The sequence below is a fragment of the Canis lupus genome, chromosome 19, assembly GCF_048164855.1.
Source record: "Canis lupus baileyi chromosome 19, mCanLup2.hap1, whole genome shotgun sequence".
Lineage (NCBI taxonomy): Eukaryota > Metazoa > Chordata > Mammalia > Carnivora > Canidae > Canis > Canis lupus.
Genome location: NC_132856.1, coordinates 31,627,588 through 31,652,287, shown reverse-complemented (window position 1 = coordinate 31,652,287; position 24,700 = coordinate 31,627,588). Strand labels below are relative to the sequence as shown.

Sequence of the window (24,700 nt, the reverse complement as noted above, 5' to 3'; positions counted from 1 at the left end):
CTAAACATGAAGGAGTTGGACAGCCCTGGATTTGGATCTCCGAATTTGTACTTCTCAGCTGTGTGATTTGATATAAACTTTTAATTTCTCCAAGCCTCAGTCTTCTCATCTGTGAAATAGGGGTTTCAATAGGGGTTTGTGAGGATTAACTGGCATGATATAGGGAAAGCCTTTACCCCAGTGCTTGCCACAAAATAAGCATGGACTAAACATTAGTGGAGATTATTTGATATTTATTATTATCAGAGACACAATATAAATAGGACTGGATTAAAAATGTAAGAGATTAATAAACATTACACAGTATTGTTACAGATGTTCCTATTGTTATTTGTGGCCAAGGAGCACTAGTGCTCTTAGTGCAGTTAGGTAGCTCTATGTTTGTCTCAGTCACTACTCTGGCCCAATGCCCAGCACAGTGCTTCGCACGTGGTGTTATGCAGAAAATGCTTTCTGAATGGGTACTTGAATCACAGGTCTAAATCAGTGTGATAATGCAGACATTCTTATAAGAAAAATACGAAGAGAAAGGCAGTGTTCAGCAGAGGAAGAGATAGGAAAGAAGAAGAAGATTGTTTTCATTTAAAAAGAAATAATAAAAGCTTTTAGGCAATAAGATTAGAAGTTCAATTTTAATGGCACAAGAGAGAACTCATTGAGAATCTTGTGCTGTGACATGGTCAAAGCAGAAGCCGATAATGAAGGTGACAACATTCAGAACCATCACATCTATGACCAGCTTTTAGACCCTGAAAAGTTGATTAGAACATTCCAGGAAAGCGATGCTGTGTCATTCCAGAGGAAGACTGTGAACCTTGCTCTCACCTCTCACCCACTAATACTGCTTTCTCTACCAGTGTGGTCTTTATCAAGTGAGGGCTTCTGTTCTCTCTTCTATCTTGTTCCATGACAATAATACCCAAAGTGCTTTCCACCCCTAAAAGGAAGCTCTGGTGAGTGCCTTATTATAACTATTACATGTAACACAAGGCCTGCCACTAATATAAGGCACATAAGAATAAATTACTCAAATAGGATGGAAAAGCTATATTCACTTAAAGAAAGGCCCACTTTCTTGAAACTCTGTGGCATTGGAACCATTTAGAGTTTGCTGTCAAGCTTCCTAGCAGTGCTCATTACCTTGGTTAGCAGTCCCCCTGGACTACTGAAGGCTCAGATGAAATATATAATTATATTATATATATATATATTATAAATATATAATTATAATATATAATATGAAATATATAATCACGGGCTGCAATGTCTAAGTACAACAGGATGATTTAAAAGCCCATACTAGCCTTCACCCATGATATTCATCTCTTCCTGTCTATTTTTTTGTGATCCAGACAAAAACTTGGAATGCAATCTGTATATTGATATTCCCTGAAAAGGATTTCAGCAGCTCTTCAGGAAAGATTGCTCAAGCAGTTTTAGAAACTCAAACATTCTGCATTTATGGTGTGTATAGGTATAGTTTCTGTGTCATAAAAATAAAGCCCCACTAAATACAGTCTTCCACTCTTGCCACAGCTAGAATATCTGAGAGTGGGTAAGTGCATTTCTTTTGGTATGAAATAGACTGGCTTCACCTCTCAGCTTCCCACAGAACTCCACAGGAACTGGATGAAGTATTCAACTTTTCTGAGCCCCAGTAACACCATTAGACAAATTATGTTATGCATGCCTGGCAATGCAAGAGCTCAATAAATGTTACATGTCTTTGATATTAATGTTGCTACTGAGGCTGTTATTGTAGTTGCTCTTTCTGGCAGAGACCACTAGTGTTCACCCAGGCACACAGCTGGGCACGGCTCTCAGCTCTAAGACACTTAGGTGGGTCCAAATGACTGAATTCTAATAATGTAATATGGCAGAAGTAATATACACCCCTTCCTGGAAAGGCCCGCAGAAATCTTCCAAGCTGTCTTTTACTCTTTCCTTTTCCTTTCTCAACAAACCTGATGGCTACTTGTTGAAGAAGTTAGAACTACAAAGTGGAAGGAGCATGGACACTACCCAGGAACCTCCCAGGAGAGTCACATCTCCGAAATATATGGAATGCATTCTGAATGAATAAGACATAAACTTTTTTTTTCCTGTTGAGTTACCTCAGGGTAATTTGGCATCACCTGGCACACTGACATTTTGGTCTATGTAACTGTTATGGAGGGCTGTCTCATGCATCACAGGATGTTCAGCAGCATCTCTAGCCTCAAACAATCAGATGGGTAGTTTCTCCATCAACCATGACAGCCAAAACTATCCCCAAACATTGCCAAATGTCACTGGGGTAGGGGTGGGAGTGGGGGTGGGAGTGGGGGCAAAATCACCCTTGGCTGAAAACTGGAACATCATTATCACTGTGGTCCTCACCATCCTCATTACTGGTAGTCTAGCCCCTCAGGACCTCTTTATAATCTTAGCCCTGAAATTTCAAATGTAGGTCCAGGATATCTTTTAGGAGAAAATGTTAAATGTCACCAAAACTTGAAAGACAAGGGTTCACTTGATAAACCCAGGGTTTTAAGGGACCAAAGAACAAAGTCAAAACCAAAATAAACATAATAACTAAAAATAAAAATAAAAAAGTTGGTTTGATCATTTTGGTAGCCTAGAACAAAACTTCCTTTTCAAAAAGGAAAACTAAACATCAAGGTCAAGGGATTTCAATGTGTTTAACAAACATATGAAGGATATTTACTATAAGAAAGGCACTGCGCTGAACATAATGTGAATAAAAGAGACATAGTCTCTGGTTTATTTAGATGAAAGAAATAAAAATATGCCAGGTTTTGCTAACATCCCAAACATACCTATTAGCTGACACTGTGACAGGCAAAACTCTACAGATACCCCTGTAGAGCTCCTGTTCCAAAATTCTTCTCATCTAGGTGCTTTTTTGAAGGTACTCTGCAGGCATAATTTAGATGAATTGACCGCTGGCTTTAACATGGGGAGATTATCTTGGATTACCTGAGTTGTTCAGTGTAGTCACATGAGGCCTTAAAAGCACAAGTGGGAAGGAGAAGAATAAGAGATGGTAGATGAAGATGCAGGACAGATGTCACCGATGGGAAGTCAGAGATTCCAAGCACAAGAAATTCAATGTGTCATAATAACTCTGAGATGCAGGAGCTCCATGTGAGGACTGAAGGGAGGCCAGTAGGGGCTGGTCATCTCCAGCGAACAGCCAGCAAGGAAAGAAGGGCTTCAAACAACCACAAAGAACTGAATTCTGCCAACAATCTGAGCTTGGAAGTGGTTTCTTCCGAAGAGCCTCCAGAAACAAGCACAGCCCTACTCATACCTTGACTTTAGCCCCACAGGACCCATATTGGGTTTCTCTCCTACAGAAACTGTAGTAAATATATGTTGCTTTTGGCCACGAAGTTCATGAAAATTATTATTGCAGTGAGAGAACTAATACACCACTGATGCCTTAAATATTGCACAAGACAATAGGTTGAAGAAAATGAATATGAAAATATGCCGTATCTTTCATCAATCTTGAGTTTGCTAAGTATTTGATTAGGTGCCCATTGGTGGAATAAGTGAATTCATTCCTATATTCATACACTTGCTTAAAAATATATATTGAACTTGATGAGATGAGCACTGGGTGTTATGCTATATGTTGGCAAATCAAGCTCCAATTAAAAAATAATAAATAAATAAATAAATAAATAAATAAATAAATAAATAAAATAGAATCATATTTCTAAAAAAAATTAAAATAAAAATATATATTGAGCACTTCCTCTATTAGTCCCTAGGTGAGGTGTTAAGGATACAATAGTGAAAAAGATACTGTCCTTTACTTCTTTTTTTTTTTTTTTAATTTTTATTTATTTATGATAGTCACAGAGAGAGAAAGAGAGAGAGGCAGAGACATAGGCAGAGGGAGAAGCAGGCTCCATGCACCGGAAGCCCGATGTGGGATTCGATCCCGGGTCTCCAGGATCGCGCCCTGGGCCAAAGGCAGGCGCCAAACCGCTGCGCCACCCAGGGATCCCTGTCCTTTACTTCTAATTGCTCATAATGGAAGTGGAGGATGGAAACATGACAGCCAACAATAATACAGAGGATGTAATAAGAACCCAAACACAATCTTAATATAAATATGATAAAAGTATGAACATAGGGCAAGGGAGCAAGGAAAAAAAAAACATAGCTAACATTTACTGAATACTTGTCTCATTCATCTTTGCAAGTCAATAAAGTAGAACCATGAACCTTCCCATTTTGCAGATGAAGAAGCTGAGGCATAGGCAGGCAAAGAAAACAGGCCCAAATCAGAGTCCATATGTAGTGGAGCTGAGATTTTAACCCAGGTGGTCCTACTCCAGAGCCCATGCTTTTCCACACTTCACTGTGCTCTCTCTTGATCCATTACAGTGGGGTGGCTCCAGAGTAGGGCCAAGAGTTGGGATGGGTATATTTATCAAGGAGAGAAGGGGCAGCAGAAGGAAATACCATCAGTAAAGCCACAGATTCAGGAAGAAGGTGTATGATGTGGCATATCCAGGAAACAAAGGAGAGTCTTGTATCGGGATGAGGAAGGATTGATGGCAGAAAAGACTACAGCAGAAGTTGTCCTAATTGAGCCCTTGGATCAATCAATTGTTTGATTTCATTGTAAAGCTAGCAAAAGAACCTATTTAAGAGCATGATAAGGCACATAATTTCCAGCGACTTGAATATGATTTTCACTATTGTTTCAGGGGATATTTGGTGGATACTTTTAGGCGCCCATGATATAGTCCTTGAGTATAATGATATTTATTAATAGAACTTAGAAAATACCCTTGAGAATACAGCATAATCCTAAAAGATTCTATGGACTCCAAGGAAACCAGGAAAAAAGTGCAGATGCATGCAGGAATTCAGCTCTATCTTCCATTTGTAAAGCTCTTCATATCCTAATCCATATAGTTACTGCTCAGGTTCTGAATTGTCATAGTTTACAACAAAGTAGGCAATAAATCTATATGTTAACTTGGGGGAAATGTCTTGATAGCAGCAAACCAACTCTTTAAATCAGTAGATAAATATGGTGTATAGAAGCAAAAGCATTTGTTGATCAAAAAACTCAAATACTCTATTTTTTTTTAATTTTGCCTGATATAAAAAGCATCATCACATGCATTAGACATTGTATTCTGTGTTATTTACTATGGTAGCCACTAATCATATGTAACTATGTAAATTCAAATAAAGTCAAATTGAATACAGTTTCATTCCTCTGTCCCACCATCTCACTCCAAGTGTTCAATAGCCATGAGGCTTGTGGCCACTGTACTGCTCAGCATACATATGAAGTATTTGCACCACTGCAGAAATTTCCATTGGAAAAAAAATAAAATTTTTATTTAGATAAAAGTAGTGATTTCGTCGATATGCCTAATGTGATTCAGTTTAATCTTAAATTTATATAATTAAATTGATCTATTGTGGGGTCTTACAAGGTTCTGATTTTTTTTAATCAACTATATGTATTCCATTCCACTTAGTGTCTAGAGATAATCCACCAAAAGACTCTCAATAGTCAAGACCAAGCAGTTAGGCACCAGCTCTGTTTCAAGCTCTGTGCCAGGCATTTCACATCTGCTGGGTCACTGAAGTCTCATGACTCCTTGGAAGGCATGGCTATCTCCACTTCACAGATTACAAGACTGAAGCAAAGAGAGGGCACTGCATCTTTTCACAGATAAAACAATCATGTATTTCTTCCCAAATAGATCCATTGCTCCTAGAAGAAATAGAGTACATAGACTGAAGAGCTAAGCTTTCCACTGATGAGGTTCACTCAGAGGGAAATCAGAGTTCTTTTTCACATAATTGTGGATTTTCTTTTTTTTTTTTTTAATTGTCAAAATCATCCTATTCTAGCAGTGGCTAAGAAGTGACTCAGAGTAGTACAGGGCAAGGGAAAAAAAGGAAGTCTGCCCAGCTGGAAGCACTGAGTCAGATATGCATTATCTTCAGTCCCTAGGAGCTCCCTACTTCTGCCAGAAAGATACCCAGAGTTACTTTGCTACAACCTCTCTTATCCAATCTCTGGAAGGAATGTAATTACTTTATTTTATTTTATTTTATTTTATTTTGTTTTATTTTATTTTATTTTATTTTATTTTATTTTGAGACAGAAAGAAAAAGAGAGAGAGAGAGCTGGAGTGAGAAGGGGCAGAAGGAGAGGAAGAATCTTAAGCAGGCTCCACGCCAAGCATAGAGCCTGCCATGGGGATTGATCTCACAACCCAGAAATTATGACCTGAGCCAAAATCAAGAGTCAGACACTTAATCAACTGAGCCACCCAGGCGCCCCTTGACATTTATTTTTAATCTGATTTCCCCTTCACAAAAGCATGCAGGGTCTGATACCTAGCCTCTAAGATTACATCCAGTGATTTTCGCCCCCAGGTAGTCATCTCCTGGAGAGAATAGGGCTGACCCGTGTAACCAATAGGATTTTACAGAAATCATGGCATGTCACTTATGAGGCTAGGTCTTAAGCTTTTACCTTGTTATCTCTGGGGAGAAAGCCAGTCAGCACATGATAAAGATACTCAAACAGCCTGTGGAGAGGAGCCCACATGGGGGTTTACCTCCAACAACCACCACCACTGTACAGGCATGTAAATGAGACACCATGGGAGTGGATCCTCCAGCCTCAGTCAAACCTTCAGATAACTACAGACCTGGCTGACAGAAATGTAGAACGCCCCCCACCCCCAGCTAAGCCTGTCCTCAATTCCTGACCCCAGAAATAATATGAAGAAATTATTATTTATTGCAGTTTTAAGTTAATTCATTTTAGTATAATTTGCTATGCAGGATTAAATAATTCATACTGAGGATTTCTTGAGCTTTGTCCAGTGGCATCTCTATAGATGAAACATCTCCCATGCTGCTATATACATTTAGTTCTCTCTCCATAATTATGTCTTATCTTAGCACCCAGGCTGTAAGCCTTTTGCAAGCAAGCACCACTTCTCATACGATGTTATATTCTCCCTTCTTGTGCTTATTGATTAAGTGGGTTCCTGTGACTTTTCTTCTTTCCCTTTCACCACTAAAATAATTTTCCTCAATTCTTGGGTCTCTTTGCTTTGGAGTTCCTTTTTTTCCCCCTCCTAATTGAGTAAAAGCCAGAAAAACTGAACATGTCTATCACAATCACAAAGTGTGCATGGCACTCAGTGACAAGAGACCACATAGACTTTTCAGTGACCAGAGAAAGACTGCAGGGATCCTTGATTAATTTGTTATGAATACCTCCTCCCATCAGTAAGCTGCTACGCATGGGTGAAATAAATTACATTAGCAAATTTGCTTATTATCTATTTCCCTCCTTCTGAATATAGGCTTCACCCATAAACTAAATTCATTCCATACTTACTAGACATGCAAGGCAGGATGGGTGATGCAAGGACTATATATTACCTGTTTTCAAGGAACTCATAATCAAATATGGGAGACTTATCATAAAGATGCCAATATTTACTCATATTCACTTATATACCTCAATAGTACATTAACAAATCAAAGAAAGTGAAAGCTAAGGGCCAAATGAATGGTATACACCAGTGTTAACAGATCTTCAAAAGGACAGGTTATTGCTGTAACCTGAATTGATCAGGGTAGGCTTTATGGAGGAACAAAGTGTTAAGAAAGTTTAACAGTGGTAGATGTTACTGTAGATGCTACCTGTTTCATCCAGTTGTCCTGGACACAGAGATGCCTGCACATCTCCTTGTGTTTGGGCAGAACGATGTGACCAGCTGTACCCAAATGGGGTGTGAGAAATAGTAATGTATTTTTGTTTTAAGATTTATTTCAGAGAGACAGCACACATAAGAGGGGGGAGGGCAGGGGGAGAGGAAGAGAAGCAGACTCCCTGATGAGCCAGGAGCCCAACGCAGGGCTCCATCCCCCAACCCTGAGATCTTGACCTGAGCCAAAATGAAGAGTCCAGTGCTCAACAGACTGAGTCCCCCAGGTACCCCCAATGTATTTCTTTTCAGGGTCAAATCAGGGAAAAATCCATGTTTAATTCTCCAGTCTCTCTTCCTTAAGAAGGTAACATATTTTGGCTGGCACAAACAAAGGATGCTGGTGGCTCCATCAGCTTGGGTCCCTGAATAGCTACAATAAGAAAAGCCCCCTGACAACCTGTGTTGAACATGTACCATGAGCAAGAAATAAACCTTCCTTTGTGTAACACCACTGAGATTTAGAGATTGATTTGTTACTGCAGCAAAATCTAGCCTCTCCTAACTAAAACAGAAAGATTGTTAGTGGATAGCTGATAATCTTTAGATGTAGAGAGGTAGAAAAATGCAAACAATGGTAGAAGTAGTTTAAAAGTCGTATTTAATATGACCTTTCTCAATGACAGATCTATGTATATACTAGGACATAGCTTGTTATGACATATTTTAATAGAATTGAAGGTTTTTAAATAAAAACATAAAGAGGGTTGGAAAGTCAGCAGGAGAATGAGCTATTGCCCTCGGGTGATCATTACAGATCTCAGAGTAACAGGATTATTGATGCCTTGGTCAGCAGCATTCCTTTTTCTTCACTTTCTTTTTCTTTGAGATTACAAGTCATATATTTCCATTTGGAAAACAGTATTTCATAACCTCTAAACCTAACATGAGTCCTGTGAAACCCTAGTCTACAGTTGAATGGCCAAAAATAAAGACTTGGAATTCCTTCAAAGCTATCCCATTTTACACAGCAATGCTTTCTCTCTCTACCAAGAAAGTGTTCCTGCGTGATGAATTCCCCTCTCTCGCTGTATATTACACTTACGGCTCTATGCCTGTCACTCCCTATTCTCTTCCTAGTTGTTTGTGCCTTATTAAATTCAGCACTGAAGCAACCAATAAGAAGGAGAGAAGCTCAAGAAGCTCTTTCTTTTATAATCAGAGCTCCCTGTTTTCTAGAAACAAATAATATTTTCCAATCAATTCATGAGTGGGATTCATTGTCAATTCGCTTTCTTTGTAACATACTGTTTCTCCATGAGCAGCAAATGGTCTTCAGTGAGGACATGGTGATACATTTTAGCTGAATTTTTCATATGGACATTATCTCTCCCATGTTACCTCCTCAAATCAAACCTCTTTGAAATTGATTTGCAAATAGAATTTAAGAGTCTAAAGATAAAATCAAATAGCCTAGCCATTCCTGCATAATATTCCCAAAGCTCCCAGCCAGTTATCTCAGGATATGAATTACAACATCAGGCAGAAATTCAAAGGCACATCTAAGCTCCAAATATCTTTAAATATATGTGTGTTTGAGGGCAAAGGGATGGAGGAGTGAAGGAGGAGAAGAGGGTACTTCTGAAAAAAACTTATTTTAATTCTGTACCTTTTGGAGTGTCTCAGTCTTTGGCCTTTAAACACTATGCTAGTTCGGCTTTGAAGAGATTTCCAGGTCAACCAAGTCCCAAGGAACTGACCTCAGATTAGTCCCTTATCTAAATAAAGGTTCTGGGAACTCAACAGGTGAGGCTGAGTTGTGAAGTTTTACTACAGATTCAAGATACCCTTAAAATACCAAACTTGAAGATCACATCTATTTCACCTAAATCCTTTAACTACTCTGAAATATCAATTCTTGTGATTTTTGAGGAACATTATTCTTATGCCATTGGTTTGAAGCTCAAAACGTATTAGTAAGTCTCTTTTGTTCTAAGTAACAGAAACCAAGTTATACTAGGATAAGATGGAAGAGAGGTTTATTAGAAAGGTACATTAGTGTCTCAGAGACTCAGAGGCAGAGATGCAGCCAGCTTCCACAATGCCAGGAAACAAAGGGCAGGCATGAAACCTGGGAATACAGCCTCCTTCTTGGTTACCTATTCCTGAATCCCAAATTCCAGGTACAAAAACCTTACAGGGCCAACTGTGGATTAGGTATCCAACTCTAACCAAAATAACTTTCTCTAGAGAACCATGTTGTGATGAAACATGGTTGCTCAGGCCTAATGGACCACTCTCACAGAGAAGGAGGAGAGTCCTTACAAAGAAGAGATGGTTCGTAGACTCCACAGCCACTCCAGAAATACCAATGCAGATAAGTGGACGCCAGAGTTTAGGTAGGGGCCACCACGACTGCGAACTGTCCCACCCACTTTTTCCAATGATGGGAGTTGACATTTCCAATGACAGTCGAGTACTCCTGTGTGACACCAACAGAGGATGGTCCTTTCTTGATATCTGGAAATCTTGCACGCCTCACTATTTTGTACCTTCTTTTTTCACATTATAACAGGGTCATTTAAATAAATTCCATCAAAACCACTTTTGCATATTTTAATATTGATTTCACAATGACAAATTATGGACAGCATTATGATACCACCATAATGGATGTTCTGTTCAGCTTGTTACATCACCACCTTAGGAAAAGTCCCCTAGAATTTCTATCTCTGAGGACCATCTCTTTTCATCAGCCTGCATGCTGTCCAACTGAGAGACAAAAGCAACTCCCCTGCCCATAACAGCACCAGCAGACTAACAGGATTCTTCTTCACCACAATGTTCTCAGCATTTTTTTTAAATAGTCAACTTTTTCCAACACAGAGATACTTTCAAAATGCTATTCTGTTTTTTAAAGGGCTCTACAAAAATTGGGGAGGTGTCCAGGATTGGTGACATAATCAATATGTTATCCAGGAACCTAAACACCCTATCATGACTTTTATTTTTATTTTTTTATTTTTTTTTATTTTTATTTATTTATGATAGTCACAGAGAGAGAGAGAGGCAGAGACATAGGCAGAGGGAGAAGCAGGCTCCATGCACCGGGAGCCCAATGTGGGATTCGATCCCGGGTCTCCAGGATCGCGCCCCGGGCCAAAGGCAGGCGCCAAACCGCTGCGCCACCCAGGGATCCCCTATCGTGACTTTTAAAAGGATGATGCTGAGGAAGATACCAAAGGAGTCGGAAAAATTAGAGAAAAACCTCTCTGATGATATGAGCAGGCAAGCACATTTTGTAAAATCATGCTGAAAAGGACTGTATGCCGTACCTGCTATGTGTCCCTACTGGTGACACACTCCTGAAAAAAGCTTTAAGTTGCTATAACTGCCTACTTTGGTTCATTTGTTGTATGAATTCCCTGCTATAAGCAAATGCTTTCACTTCTTTCTCCATTTCATGAGCACTTGCTTCCAAAAAAAAAAAAAAATCTGTTGGTATTAACTCCACATGGATTAAAAACTTATAGCAGGAAGGCAGGAAGCTAATTTTCTAACATGAATTGTCCAGCTCAGAGGCCTATAATCCTGTAATTCAGTGTGATACCACTACACTTTGACTCCAATAATAGGTACTTTGTGTGAGACACCTTGGGGAAAGGGCAATCAGGTATTTCACATCAGTGGGAGATCCTTCTCCCTTTGTCTTCTCCCCCTCACACACCTTCTTTCCTTCTCTTTTTAATTCCTCTATCCCCCACCAAAAAAAATTCTCAGGAAGCAAAAATATAACCCTCTTTGTATTTTTATAAGCTGGCCAGTTGTGCTTCCAGGTTTCTGGGGTTTTTAAACACAGAAAATCACACCTTAAAAATAATCCCATGTTATTCTCAAAAATAATTTTTCTTAGTCATTAGCCCATAACACCAATTTTCCTTTTAAAGCCTTAACAAAGCATAATCAACATTTTTGGAGACAAATCCTTACTCAGAATGATTCAAAGAGGATACAAATTTAATGATCACCCTGAGAACCCAAGTAATACATCCCAGGAAATAATAATAAAATTTATGGTGGCCTTAAAATTGTTTAACTCCTTTCAGGAATCTCTGAATTATGAGGTAGTAACATAACCAAGGACTGGCAACAACTCACAAAAGTCCAGAAGAGTTTTGCCTTTGAGTTTGTAGGCAAAGATGCTTAAATTGTTTCCCTTCAAAAAATAAAGATTATTTATTATTTACCATCCTGTGCATCAGACAGTCCTGCAACATGCCTATAACTCTTGTGTTCTTAGGTTTGAGCTTCAAGGTCTTGTAATACATGGGGAAACTAGTACGGTAGTGAGCCAACTAACTTGTTTTTTTTTTTTTTTTTCATGTATGTTTTTGTTTTGTTTTGCTTTGCTATGTTTTATAAGGAGAGAAAAAGAGAGAACACTCCCAACAGCTTCATAAAGAAATCTGCAAAGCAGCACCAAAGTGAATGAATCAGAACACAGAAGGATACAATTTTTCCCTCTAGATGATTATACTAGGAGGAAGAAAGATTTGAAACCACTGAATGATTTTTCGGATAACCACCTCTGGCGCTCTCCAAAGAGACACATGCAAAGTTGGGCAAGTTGTTTTCTGTCCTGTCAGGAAAATATTTAGTAACAGCCTTGTAAGTAAGTACTCACAGCTGCCCCAGGGAGCTGTGGATTTGTTTGTAATGTTGTTTCTTTCAACAAGTTCCTTTGTTGCTTTGTGTGTTCTCCCACAAAGGCCTGGCCTTCTTTTGCAGATAGATTTACCACTCTCTCTGCGTGAATACTGTCTGGAAGTACACAGACCAGCCAAGCTGGCTCCATCTGATGGTCCTGGCACCACAGGACCCTAAGAGTGACCTACAGAATGGGAATGGAGAAATTCTTATTGGCTGACCCCAGGGAATGTGGTGAAGCTTAGCTGGCTAGTAGCTGTAAAGTCTTTTCAAGAAAAAAAAAAACACTATTTAAAATACTAAGTATTAATTTTATAATTTGCAAATGAAGAGAAGTATTACCTGGCTTCTCATTTCAGAAGGTATTTTTCACTAGCAAATTCCTTTATAGAACTTAGTTAAACTTCTGTGATGTATAGACACTTGAAGAGAAAGCTGAGCAGCTGGGATTGGTGCTACAGCTTTTTAAAACGTGGTAGGCGACATTTGTCACTCCCAAGCAATTGCCCAAAAACCTAATATCATGGGTTTTTGTAAGACATATGTTAAACGTTATCCCCACTTCCCAACTGTACCAAATCAAAAACTCACATGTATTTCTTAAGGCGTGAAATTATTGAACTTTATTGAGCACATTTCCACTTACTACCTCTGTAACCTTGAGCATGTCATTGAGCCTCTGTGAGTCCTTTCTGCATCTATGTAAACGATGTTAATGATAACATCTACATTATAGGGTTGTGAGATTTAGGAAAGAATTAAGTAAAATGGAGGCTGGCATTTTATTAAACTCCAAATGACTGTCACTGTGAGCAGCAGCACCATCATCTTCCAGTAATACCAGTGCTCCTTTAAGGAAACACTTCTGGAAAAGCTTTGCATCCTTGGTCTAAAGCCTTCCTTCATCTAAAGGATCTTCTGGACTAGCAACCAAATCCTTGAGTAGCTTCGAGAGCTCTGCGAACCCTCTGAAACTAAACGTGGGCCAGGTACATATTTTCTAGGAAAGCTCTTCATAACTTTTTTTTCTTCATAACTTTTATCACATTCAGAGGTTAAGAATCACTGCCATAGGTCATTTCGCTTAACTTTCTTTCCCTTCTTCCACTAGAGAACCAGAGTCCTCTTTAGTGCAGAGTAGCCAGGCCAAGGACAGAGCAAGGTGTCAAGCTTCAGCTGCTGCTTAGGCTCCACTGTGTCCCACCTTGTGTTAACCTCCTCTCCCAATGCTGTGATCCTACCCCAGGTCGCTTCTGCAGTCTCCATGCATCCTCATTTCAGGATGAACCATGACACAGGGCAGGAGGATTTAAGAGTATCCAGGCCAATGCTCTGAGTAACATCAAGGCACCTCTGTGGCACTGTACTGTCATAGAAAGATCATGACCTTTGAAATAAGAAGGCTTGGGTTTAACTCGGTTCTACCACTTACTGGATGTATGACCTTGGAAATGTTTACTTAATCATTCCTTTGTCACCTATAAAACACTGGCAGTAAGAATTATTTCCTGAGTCCTTAAGGAGAGAAATGAGATAACACAGAAAATATAGAAAAATGGCAGCATAAGTATAGTGACAGTGGGCGCTCAACAATATTCTCTTCTCATTCCTGGACTTCAACCTAGTTACCTTGGTCACCTGCATAGGACCCAAATCCCTCTCGGAATGAGCTCTGGCCCTCATTGGCTTCTTTATCCTCCTTCCCACCTGAACCCTAGAACTTCCTCAGAGCTACAGACTACTGCCTTGAAAACCTTTTCTGATGCTTACTACTTGCCTGACATTTGTCATTCTGTACATTTAGAGCTTCTGATTCCCTACCACAGACTTCCAACTACCCCTAGGGCCACCTTCCTACAGCCTATGACACTGGCCACAATACTCTCACCCCCCAGACTTACCACTTATTTGAACTACTGTCCATCAGCTTACTGTTGAAACACCACGGTAGGTCTGCCAGACTCAACCTGGAGACACGCCTCACCCTCGAATCCATTACCACAGTGCTAACTGATTTGCTGTGCTTGTTTTGTTGTTGTTTTTTATTATAGACTTATTTCTTTATTTGACAGAGAGAGAGCACGAGTGGGAGGAGGGGCAAAGGGAGGTAGAGAAAAAGATGCAGACTCCCCACTTAGTACATAGAGCCTGATGCCAGGCTCAATCTTATGACCCTGAGATCATGACCTGAGCCAAAATCAAGAGCAGGTTGCTTAACCTACTGAACCACCTAGGCATCCTTGTTCACCATGCTTGTTAAAAAGGGACCTTTGATTTAATGCACATCTAGCACTGCATATCATGAAATTTATCAAATTCAGGTTAATAGAGACCAAAAAATGCCTGGATATATGACGGTAAAACTTGAAAGCAGTGTAACTGAAAATAATGGCAAATATAATCTTTTTGAGCTCTTAATGTAGGCCAGACACTGTCCTAAGTATTTTACATATAGTCTTGCATATGATCCTCATAATAATTGTATGCAGTAGCTGGGATGCCTGGGTGGCTCAGTGGTTGAGCATCTGCCTTCTGCTCCAGTCATGATCTGGGGTCCTGGAATCAAGTTCCATACCAGGTTCCCTGCAGGGAGACTCCCTCTTCCTATGTCTCTGCCTCTCTCTGTATCTCTCAGGAATAAATAAATAAAATTTTTAAAAATTGTGTACAGTAAATGTGATTATAATCTCTCTCTCTCTCTCTCTCTATATATATATATATATATGTTCAGGATTCATTAGTTACAGCTCTCTGAATATGTGACCATATTGTTTGTTTATTTGTTTGTTGCTTAAAGACTTATTTATTTATTTGAGAAAGAGAGAGAGAGAGAGCGCACCTGAGGGGAGGGGGAGGTACAGAGGGGGAGGGAGAGAGAGAATCTGAGGAAGACTCCACACTCAGTGCAGAGCCCAGTGCAGGGCTCAATTCCAGGACACTGAGATCATGACCTGAGCTGAAATCAAGAATTGGATGCTCAACCAACTGAGCCACCCAGGTGCCCCGATGTGACCACATTTGATCATAAATTATTGACTCTGCAGCTCCATGTGAAAACATAACCTAACCTCAACCCACTTGAGATGATATCACTGTTCCTTTAGCAAGTAAGGGATTTTTCAATCCTGGGACAGATAAAATTAAATAGATCATAGAGTCATTGAAACCCATGGTGTTCATACTTTCTGGTTAAGTTAGGAACTAAGACAATCTGAGTGTTTGGTGTCAAGTATTTGTCATCTTTAGAAAATTTATACCATATTTAAGAACCATTTAAGAACAGATTAACTCTGTGATTCCAGTTTCAAATGTGTAAAGGGTTGATAACTGACTTCTGATTTTTGGTAGAAAGGTTCAAGAGAATTTGACAGTAAGTGGTACTGACATGTTTAAGATCACTGGACTAATTATGTTTATGAGTTTAGTATATATAAGTCAAGATATGGTTTAAGGGGATCCCTGGGTGGCTCAGCAGTTTAGCGCCTGCCTTCGGCCCAGGGCGCGATTGAGTCCTGCATCAGACTCCCTACGTGGAGCTTGCTTCTCCCTCTGCTTGTGTCTCTAAACACTTGTTTAAAAATATCTAACATTAACAAACATTAATTTAAAAATCAAACTAGTATAAACATGCTCTTCTGCATACAAAAGTGCCCCTTTAGTCACTAAAAATTGACACTGGACAGACCCACAAGCAAAAGTAAGGAGTTCAAAGCATAAATCTGGTTATGTCACCTTGGCCTAATATCCCCTTTTGGTTATCTGTTACACTTAGGAGAAATCCCAAACTCCTAACCAAGGTCTAAATTGGCCCTGCTAAATTGCCCCTGCATACTTATCCTACCTCATCTTCAACTATCTTTCTCCTTCCCTAACACACTCACTATATCCAGTCATATTGGCCTTTTCTCTCTACCTGGTGCATCGCAAGTTCATTACAGCAGCAAGGCCTTTATATTTGCTGTTCTCTCTAGCTGGAATACTTCTCCCAAGATTTTTTGCATGGCTGGCTCCTGTTTAACATTTAATTCTCTGCTCAAATGTCACCTCCTCCAAAAGCCTCCTCTAATTGTCTCTCTCTCCAATAATCTCTGACACAGTAATATAGTTGAAAGTCTTAGACATATCCTCGATGTCTGAATTATTGTGCTCATTTATTGGTTCACATATTTATTTTCCTTATTCCGCAAATAAAATAAAAGATCAATGAAAGTAAAACCTTCTCTGTCTTTACTAAAATTGTGCCTCATACATATTAGGTGCTCAATAAATATTTGTTACATGAATGAATAAGTTTAAATAAATAAAACTTGCCTTTGCCTTAAGTGCAAGGTTATTTTAAAAACATACCCCTACATAACATTGAATCTGTAAGACCCAATTATTGGGGGTTATTTGATAAACATGATTATGTTACTTTGGGGTTAATGTCCATGAATTTCTGAAAATAGGCCAAATGCCAAGCAGAGCATACAAGCAAATATGATCCCTTCCCAGGACACTTGCCATCCAAATTATAAGCATTCAAAAATCTTGGCAAGATGCCTATGCTAATAAGAAAGTGATCCAATATTCATGAGAATTTGAAAAGCCATTATTTTTGCCTGAAATCATCTTGGCTTTTCCATAATTAATATGTCATTATCATCACAAGGCTAAGAGATTAGGATGGCAAAAGCATTGTTTCATATAACAACACTCATTGGAACAATAGTGTTTCACAAAATACTACGGTGACTTTTGATAAAGAAAAGTAATCCCAAATAATCCCAAAAATAATGAATTTGGAAACTGACTAAACAGAAAGAAGATAGAAAAATTGACATTAAGACAGAAAGGTAGGTGTTTAAGCTAATCAAGAAACAAGAAAACATGTTCTGGAGATACCTGGGAAGAGACAAATTCCAAGTACTCATGAGCCATGGGAAATAATGTGATCAGAGTCCTACATTCTGTACCTAGTGTTCCTTCTTTCAGAGTTCTTTTTGCTTTGGTCACAGAGAAACTGGTGTGCTTTAGTGTTTGCTAATCCATTCTTCCATTCTTTCAACTTTCTATCTCTACATCAAACAAGAGAAGTAGGTATCTCTAAACTATAATATAATAGCTACTGGTGGATAGAAAGCTCAGAGCTCAGAGCAGGACTATTCTTAGTTTAGATGGTCTAAAACAACTTCCTCCCTCCTCCTTTTTCCTGCTTTGACCTCACATGTACAGATTTTATTAGACTTTTTTGCTGTTGTTCTTTCCAGATGTGTCTCTTCTTATGAGTTGGTAAAATTTGCTGTGGAAGTGTTTTGTGATAAAAACAATGAATAATTTAGTTAAATTTTGAAACTCCGTCTTACCAAAAAAGGTATGTTCTGGGTTCTTACCAGATTGTAGTAAATGTCCAGAAATAGTTCAGAGCTGATATATTTCCAGAGAATTGAGGAACAGGAGAGCAAAGAATATATAGAAACAAGGAGCTGGAGCACCTGGGTGGTTCAGTGGTCAGGCATCTGACTTTGGCTCAGGTCATGATCCTGGGGTCCTGGGATCAAGTCCTACATCAGGCTCCCCAGAGGGAACCTGTTTCTCCCTCTGCCTCTGTTTCTGCCTCTGTCTCTGTGTTTCTCATGAGTAAATAAATAAAATCTTAAAAAAAAAAAAGGAATTTTAGTCTACCTTTAACTACTATTTTCTATGATTCTATGAAACATAAAAGGAAAATTTCCACATATAGGTAGATTGATGGATGTTTAAATGGATGTTTAAATGGAAAATAACTGAACATCTGAGATAAAAGGAAACTTAGAGATGTCAATTCTAATCTCCTTGAGTTGGACTAGGGAAAGTCTAAATCCATAAAATCCTTTTAATTAACAGAGATTAAATGACTTTTCCAAATAAACAGGAAGTTAGTAACTGAATCATGTGTGGCATCTGGGCGGTACTTTCCAGGCCATAGGTTTGCTAATACTTGAGGAACTATGAACATTGGAAGAAAGATTTTAGTCTGACAATATTTTACCACTGAAGAACAAGTTCTGAGCTCTACAGACACAGGAAAATAGCATGTTACCAATTAAAATACATTTAAGCACTTAATTTTTCTCCAACTACATTCAATGAATTTACTCTTTATTTATTTTAAGTAAACATTTCCTGAATGTTTCAAATGGTAGCAAGGAGATAATGGTATAAGGGAAAGCTGCTTCACATTCAGTAGAGGAATATACAGTTTATAATTACATTTCCACATGTCAAATTCCAATCCAACTGAATTTCTTCTGTGATCAGCATCAGCATATCCCAGTTCCTCCTGACATCCTGAGCTTTAGATTCTTTTATAATTTTTTAAAAGAAATAATGTATAGGCTTATTGATCTCCTTTAAATTCTAGATTTACAATAACATTGCAAACTTCTTCTATTTCTTCAATGATTCTTAGCAGGAAAAATAAAGTCACTGAGTATTTATATTAAGGAAAAGTTTCATAGTTGACAACCAACTGGTTGATGCATATTTCAACACATTAGATAGCATATTTCAACACATTTGATAATACTCAATTGCATTCAATAACCTTATAAAGAGGTACATCCAAAGTCAGCATAACTTCCATATTAAAAAAAAGAATAATAATTTTGCTTGGATAGTATAGAAGCAATACTCATAACTTTTTCTTTTTTTACTTTTTATTTTATGATAATTATAGATTCACATGCAATTGTAAGAAATAATATGGAGAGATCTCGTGTACCTCTCACCTAGTTTTTCCCCACAGTAGCAGCTTGTATGGTGTGGTAAGATACCATTCCCAAGATATTGACATTGATACAATCCATCAACCTTACTCACATTTCACCAGTTTTACATTCACACATTTGTGTAAAGATCCATTTTCAGTAGCTACAACTTATTTAGCACTTCTATGATCCAGTTAATACTTATAAAAACGAATTTACTAATAAGGAAAGTAAGACAGGTGGCAATAGTGAGGATGTGAAACTCTATCACTTAATTCTGAAGGCAGAGTTCTTTATACTATTCAGTAGATGTGAGAAGTCTGCATGTCTGTTTGGTTCATTTTTAGAATTTTGTATATAGCTATTCCCCAAAATACTCAAATAAAATATTGGCAAAAACAGTTAAGTAAAATAAAGGAGAATATCAAAACCATGAATCAAAAGAAGAAGCAAATAAGGTTAATATAATTCAGTTTAGCTCTGAGCTTCTTGGTAGACAAGGCAAAAAGGTAAATAGGGTGAGACATATAATCCTTACTGTTAAAGAGGAGAAAACACTGATCTTTTAGGATGCAGAAATTTAAAAATGTATATATGTATGTGTATATGCCCCATGCTTGCTCCATCTCATATTTTTTTATTCAAAGTTCATAAATGCCCAAAATAAACTCTGACAAGGTAGGCTTAATATATCAGTAAAACTGTTTTAAAAAAACACCCAACACAGATGGTACCCATACTTGTGCAGAGCGAGATATAATGTATAGACTCATTGAATCACTATGTTATACACCTGAAACTAATGTAACATTGTGTCAATATTTCAATTAATATATATTTATATATAAGTATAAATAAATATAGATACATATTTATGCTCTACTTTCCAAAAATGACTACTATCATTTCTTCCACTATACACTCATGCTGCTCCTCTTTCAAGGAGTGGAGTCTGTTTCTCCTCTTAATGATGAGCTTGGCTGGCCTATTATCTCTGGCCAATAGAATGTACATGTGTAAGTGTTCTCATTCCATAGGTAGTAGTTAAGAAGCCTAGTAGCTTCCACTTTGGAGCTTTCTGGAGAAGCTAACTGCTATGATGTAAAAAAGCTCACACTAGACTACCAAATGAGAAAACACTTTGTGGTGAGATTGAGATGATATGGGCAGCATCAACGCACCAGATACATGAGTAAATCCTCCTTTGACCACCCTGGCAGAAAAGCTACAAGCTAAATGCAACCTAGTGAATGATCCAGCCTATTCCAAATGAAGCAGACAACTGGCCAGTTAAGTCACACTCCAATTCCTAACTCATAGAACCCTGAGAAATAATGAACCATTATTGTCCTATGTCACAAAGTTCTAGGATAGTTTGTTAAGAACAACTGATAACTGGGGCACCTGGGTGGCTCAGTGGTTGAGCATATGCCTTTGGCCTAGATCATGATCCTGGATTCCTGGCATTGAGTCCCACATTGGGGTCCCAGGAGGGGGCCTGCTTCTCCCTCTTCTTCTGCCTATATCTCTGCCTCTCTCTGTGTGTCTCTCATGAATTAAAAAAAAAAAAATAGAACAACTAATAACAAATAATGACCAAAATATAATCTAAAAATTCATTCTGTAAGTTTGGAAATTTAGATATATGCATCCAGGAGCTAACTGCAATCCTCCATAGAACCCAGGGGAAGTAGCCAGTAGCCACTTCACCCACCTTGTCCTTCCAGTTTACTCCAGTGGTAAAATCAGGTTGCTAGAGTCTCTCTAAAAAGAGCTGGTACACAAATCTGGTGTTGAGAATTTTGTAGCTGCCATCTGAGGGATTAGCACCCAGATCACTAGCTTTGCTAGCCAATGGGCTTGCACTCATGAGTCCCACAGGACTAGAGCAATTAAAAAAGCAGTCTTAAAATGGGTGCAGGAACACCCTTCCTCCATAGCTATACATTTAGGCTTGATGCACAGGAAGTAGGCAAAAATGCCTATCTTCCAGTGTCTCCCTGGAATGTTACAAATAAAAGAACAAGATAAATCTCAAGAAACTAATTTTAATGAGATGGAGATAAGTGATTTACCTAACAGAGAGTTCAAAATAACAGCCATAAAGGTGCTCCCCAAGGTTAGGAGAGCAATGCATGAACAAAGTAAAAATTTCAACACAGAGATAGAAAATATTAAAAAGTACCAAACAAATCATAGAACCAAAGGACACAGTGACAGAACTAAAAATCCAATATAGGGGTTGAATAGCAGACTAGATCAAGCAGAAGAAAGGATCAGTGATTTTTAATACAGGATGGTGGAATTCATTCAATCATAGGAGGAAAAGAAAAAAAAACGAAAAAGAGTAAAAATATCTTAAGGCACTGTCAAGCAGACCGCTATATACATTACAGGGCTATAGGGGACTCAGAAGGAGAAGTGAGAAAGAAAAAGACATTAAACCTATTCAAAGAAAACTGCCTGAAAACCCCCCTAACCTGAGGAAAGAAAGAGACATCCAGATCCAGGAAGCCAAAAAATTTCCAAAAAGATGAATCTGAAGAGATCCACAGCAAAACACATTATAATTAAATTGTCAAAAGTTTGAGATAAGGAGAAAATCTTAAAAGGAGCACAAGTAAAGCAACTTGTTACTTAAAAAAAAATCTATAAGACTATCAGTGGATTTTTCGGCAGAAACTTTGCAGGCCAGAAGGGAGTGGGATGACGTATTCAAAATGCTTTTAAAAAAATGCCTGCCAACCAAGAATACTCTATCCTACAAAGTTGTCTTTCAGAATTGAAGAAGAGATAGCATTTTCTAGAAAAACAGAAGTTGAAGGAGTCCATTACCACTAGATTAGCCTTATAAGAATTGTTGAAGGGAGTTCTTCAAAATGAAACGAAAAGATGCTAATCAATTATATAAAAATATATGATAATATAAAACTCACCAGTAAAGGTAAATATATAGTCAAATTCAAAATACTCTAATATTGTCATGGTGGTGGGTAAATCACTTAAAAATCTAGAATAAAGGTTAAAAGATAAAATTTTGGAATTTTTATTTTAATTTTAATGGACATACTATAAAAAGATGTAAGTTGTGAAATCAAAAACATAAAATGTGGGAGGGCAGTAAAAATATAAAGCTTTTGCATGCATTTGAAATTAAGTTGTAACTAGCTTAAAATACAATATTATGAATATATAAGTATCATAATATACACAAATATATATAAATTATATAAATATAAGATGTTTACATAAGTCTCATGATAACCACAAAGCAAAAACCTAGAACACTGAATAGATAAATACAAAGAAATAAAGGCATACCCATGCAGAAAATAATCAAATCACAAAGGAATAGAGAAGGAGAGAAAGAGAGGAACAAAAGAATGACAAGAGTTAGAAAATAATTAACAATATGGCAGTGTATATCCATAACTATCAATAATTACTTTTTAAAAATTTTTTTAGAGATTATTAATTTATTTATTTATGAGAGACAGAGAAAAAGGTGGGGGGTGTGCAGAGACACAGGCAGAGGGAGAAGCAGGCACCATGCAGGGAGCCCAATATGGGACTGGATGCCGGGACTCCAGGATCATGCCCTGGGCCGAAGGCAGGTGCTAAACTGCTGAGCCACCCAGGGATCCCCTAATTACTTTAAATGTAAATGGAATAATTTATTTATTCCATCAAAAGGCATTCATTTGTCAAAAGTCAAGGAGTGGATGAATGACTTAAAAAAAAGACCCAACTATATTCTGCCTACAAGAGACTCACTTTAGCTTTAAGGGAATGTATAGATTGAAAATGAAGGGATGGAAAAGATATTCCATGCAAATAGAAATAAGAAAAAAGTAAAGGCAGCAATAGTTATATCAGACAAAACAGACTTTAAGTCAAAAACTATAACAAGAAAAAAAGAAGGTTATTATATAAGGAAAAGGAGTCAATTTATCAAGAGAATATAGCAATTGTAAATAATTATGCACTCAACAAGAGAGCAAGTTAATATACAAAGCAAATCTTAACAGATCTGAAGAGAGACATAGACAGTAATACAATAATAGTGGGACTTTCAATATCCCACTTACAACTACTCAGACAGAAAAACAAAATAAGGAAACATTGGACTTAAACTATGCACAAGGCCAGATGTATCTAACAAACATATATAGTACATTCCATCCAAAAGCAACAGAATGTATTTTTCTCAAGCACACATGGAACATTCTCTAGGATAGATCATATGTTAACTGACAAAACAAGTCTTCATGAATTTAAGATTGAAATCATATCAAGCATCTTTTCCAACCAAAATGGTATGAAGCTAAAAATCAACTACAAGAAAACTGAAGAAATCACAAGAAGTGGAGATTAAACAACATGCTCCTAAGTGACCAATGGCTCGAAGAAGAAATCAAAAGGGAAATATACAAATATCGAGACAAATGAAAATGGAAACATGAGCTACCAAAACTGATGAGATACAGCAAAAGCAGTTCTAAGAGGGAAGTTTATACTGATAAATGCTTACATTGAAAAAAAAAAAAACTCAAATAAACAACATGAAAGTATTCTTCAAAGAACTGGGGGAGAAAAGAATAAACTAAGACCAAAGTTAGCAGAAGGAAGGAAATAACAAAGATCAGAGTGGGAAATCAATAAAATAGAGACTAATGACACAGTGGAAAAGACCAATGAGGCTGGATTTTTTTAAGACAAACCTGATAAACCTTTAGCTGGACAAAAACCAAAAAGAGAACTCAAATAAATAAAGTCAGAAGTGAGAAAGGAGACATTACAACCAAAAACACAGATATACTAACGATCATAACAGATGATAATGAACAGTTATATGCCAACAAATTATATAACCGAAAAGAAATGGATAGATTCCTACAAACATACAACCTACCAAGACCGAGTCATGAAGAAATAAAAAAATCTGTACAGACCAATAACTAGTAAGAAGACTGAATCAGTATCAAAAAATTCCCAAGCAAAAAAGAAAAAGAAAAAGAAAAAGAAAGAAAAAGAAAAAGAAAAAGAAAAAGAAAAAGAAAAAGAAAAAGAAAAATCCAGGACCAGATGACTTCACTGGTGAATTTAAAGAAGGATTAGTATCAATCTTTCTCATAGTCTTCCACAAAAGAGAAGACGAGGAAACATTTGCAAACTCATATATGAGGCCATCATTACCCTGACATCAAAGTCAGACAAGAAACAAGGAGGGAAAAGTACAGGTTAATATCTCTGATGAACTTAGATGCAGGAATCCCCCAAAATATTAGCAAAACAAATTCAATAGTACATTATGGATCACTCCTCGTGATCAAATGGGATTCATCTCAGGATGCAAGGACGGTTGAATATATACAAATCAATCAGTATGATAGAGCACATTAACAAAGTAAAGGATAAAAAGCATATGATCACCTCAATAGATACAGAAAAAGCATCTGATAAAATTCAACAACCTTTCATGATACAAACTCTCAACAAACTGGTTATAGAAAACCATACCTCAACATATTAAAGGCCATATATGAT

At 37.6% G+C, this 24,700-nt stretch overlaps 1 protein-coding gene and 1 long non-coding RNA gene across 13 annotated transcripts in view; one reads left to right on the top strand and one right to left on the bottom strand.

The window, feature by feature from the left end:
• Positions 1–24,700, bottom strand: part of FHIT (fragile histidine triad diadenosine triphosphatase) — a 1,386,045-nt gene that overhangs the window by 1,056,784 nt on the left and 304,561 nt on the right. The gene's annotated exons all lie outside the window — the stretch shown is intronic.
• LOC140610063 (uncharacterized) lies at positions 10,423–12,704 on the top strand. The gene is made up of 3 exons (XR_012011842.1): positions 10,423–11,006; positions 12,142–12,390; positions 12,507–12,704. It is a non-coding gene; the product is annotated as an uncharacterized lncRNA (long non-coding RNA).